Genomic DNA, 2850 nt, shown 5'->3' with positions numbered 1-2850 from the left:
GCTCCCTTATAGCCGAGACTGTTGACTCTCAACAGGGTTTGAAATAGTCTAAATAAAGCAAGCAAGCAAATCCAAACCCACAAACCAGGCAAATTAGGGGGTGATTACATCCTTTTGTGTTTCAGAAGCCCTCTTTGATTTATAAAGGGCTGTCTTAAAATAGCATTTTTGGAGTGTTTACAGATCTGTAACTTGCTTGCTGGAAGGGCTGCAGCTGGGGAGGGAAACCTAAAACAAAAGTTGCAGGATTCCTGGTCCACTGAAGGCCATTCTGAGGAATGTGTACCCTGACTTCAAGCTAAACACGTGAAGGGATCTACCCCTGAGGTAAAGAGAAGCACACCTACAGGCATCTATGCTGGGATCGGGGCAGGATCTGAGTTCTTGTCCGAGAACATGCACATGAAAGCATTGTATACAGTTGGCACTTAATAAGAAGTCAATAAATGACAGCCATCATCATCATTCCCTAGGTTCCAAAAATTCTCTAACACCAGCTAGATGTCCTATGGTTCAATGCAATTCTGCCACCATCCTGAGTTAGTACATAGCCCATGGGTTAAGGGGTTCAGTCCCATAAGACCGCTTCTACTTCAGACATCAACTAGAAGCCCCAGGTGTCTCCTAGCCATGCATGCTTCCGCAGCAGATTTGGGGGCTCCTGTGACTACCTTTCAGGGTTGATAATTCACGAAAACAATGTACAGACTTCACATAACGTATTATACTTGCGATCACAGTTTTATGATACGGGATACAATGCAAGAAGAGTCATATGGAAGAGATGTGTTAGGTGCGGTGTGTGGGAACAGGGGGCACAGAGCTTCCTTGCTCTCTCCCACTGGAATCAAGGCTTGTCACCCTCCAGACACACTGATGTATTTTCCAACCTGGCAGCTCCCCCAAGCTTTGGGGCCCAAATGCTCTTGTCAAGGTTTTGTTATGTAGGCATGATTCATCAAATCACCAACTTAATTTAATCCATGTGGTTGAACCCCATCTCCAGCCCCTGTCCCCTCTCCAGAGGTGGGGTGTGGGCCTGAAAGGTCCAGTCACTTGGATGTTTCCTCTGGCAACCAGCCCCCACCTCCTGAAGCCATCTACCTCTCCCCTCCTTGCACTGGCCGCACCCTCCCTACTGCCGCCAAAAGGGCTCATGATGAATAATACGGAGAATAATATTGTTATCACTCAGGAAATACCACGAGTTTTTGAAGCACTGAGCCAGGAACCTAGACCAAAGTTAATATATTCCTTATGATATCGCATTCCCTCTACCATACGATCTCCTGCAATAAAAGGCTGAAGGAAGGTCTTAGGAGGTCAAATTGCCACGTGAGTTTGTATTTTAATCATTGAAGACAGTTGATTATCATTTTCAGGGGGAAAAAAGACAAGGAAATATCATGGTCCAATAGAGTCCCCAGTCAGTGCATTGTAGCCACTTGTTTCCAGATTCCCAGGGTATCCAGCCAACCCCTATGTGCTCTCTGTGGGGGCTGGCCACTGTCCTCCGCCAGCTCCCACAGAGAGCACATAGGCTTTTATTAAGCCTCTCCAGTCTCCCCCTTAGCCTAAGAGAGGACTGGCCATCAAGAGTTAACTCTTTGGAAAGAGATGGGAGAGAGGGAATTCTTAAGTTCTACCACATCAGGATCCACTGCACCACTGCACCTGACTCTGACTGTTCTTAAGATATGTCGTACCCATGAAGTCTGTGTTTGGAAGGGTGTCCAGATTTATTCTGCTCCACATGCCTTCCTGTACTTCATTTTCTTCCCCTGAAATTACACTGAAGTTACAGTCGGTACTGCATGTAATCATAGATGCTACAACACACAGACTCCTCTTAATATCCTCAAAGGCCCTTTCTGGTTAAGCCCTCACAAAACTGACACTGACCTCTCTTTTTCTTTGAGAAATCTTATCATATTGTCCTTTTGATTTATTCATTCATTCACTCATTTCTGCCTTTCCCTGGACTATCCTTTCCATATTGTCCAACTGGTCAACTCCTCCTCAGCCTTCAAAGTCCAGTTTAAATGTCACCTCCTCTGAGAAACCTTCCCTGATTGCCTTCAAGTCTCTCCCTCACACTGTCTTACATGTTTCTATAGAGAGCTAGACATTAATCTGTACACTTATCACCATCTGTTGTGATTATTTAATTACACATCTGATCAATTCTCCTGGACTGAAAATTGCTTGAAGGTAGAGGCTGTGCCTAATTCTTCTCTCTTTTTATTTAAAATTTTTTTAAATGTTTATTTTATTTTTGAGAGACAGAGCAGTAGAGAAAGAGAGGGAGACACAGAATCCGAAGCAGCCTCCAGGCTCCGAGCTGTCAGCACAGAGCCCGAGTCGGGGCTTGAACCCACGAACCATGAGATCATGACCTGAGCTGAAGTCGGATGCTTAACTGACTGAGTCACCCAGGCACCCCAAGTTCCTCTGTGATTCCAGAGTGCTCATTATGACACTGACACTGAGAGGTCATTCAGGAAACATTTACCCAGTGACTGTGTCGAAGAAGCCCGGCCTGCAGCAAGCACTGCCTCCTCCGTCCGTAGAAGCCTGCCGACTTCCACTCACCAACCACTTCTCCCTTCCTTCTTGCTACTACAACCCCAACTTGGCCTAGATACCAGGCACTCGTGTACTCATGGCCTTCTTCCCAACTCCAGGGAGACACATGCCAGTTATTTCAACACAATCATGGTAATTTCACAGCTCTGGCTGGTGATTGGTTCAAGTGCATGCATGTGGACAACGTTGGTCCGTGAGCTGTAAGGTAAGTGTGCTGGGTTTGAAAGTTGTGGGCAAAGGTTTTCTTTCTTTTTTTTTTTTTTT

At 45.8% G+C, this 2850-nt stretch overlaps 1 long non-coding RNA gene across 1 annotated transcript in view; it reads left to right on the top strand.

Moving 5' to 3' along the window:
* Positions 1-2535: 2535 nt before the first annotated feature.
* LOC115278454 overlaps positions 2536-2850 on the top strand; it is a 10299-nt gene continuing 9984 nt past the window's right edge. Inside the window, exon 1 of the long non-coding RNA XR_003902895.1 lies at positions 2536-2791. This is a non-coding gene — a long non-coding RNA (uncharacterized LOC115278454). The remainder of the gene's footprint in view (positions 2792-2850) is intronic.

Source organism: Suricata suricatta, chromosome 14, assembly GCF_006229205.1.
Source record: "Suricata suricatta isolate VVHF042 chromosome 14, meerkat_22Aug2017_6uvM2_HiC, whole genome shotgun sequence".
Taxonomy (NCBI): domain Eukaryota; kingdom Metazoa; phylum Chordata; class Mammalia; order Carnivora; family Herpestidae; genus Suricata; species Suricata suricatta.
Note: the sequence above shows the minus strand (reverse complement) of the source record. Positions and strands in the feature narration are given on the sequence as shown.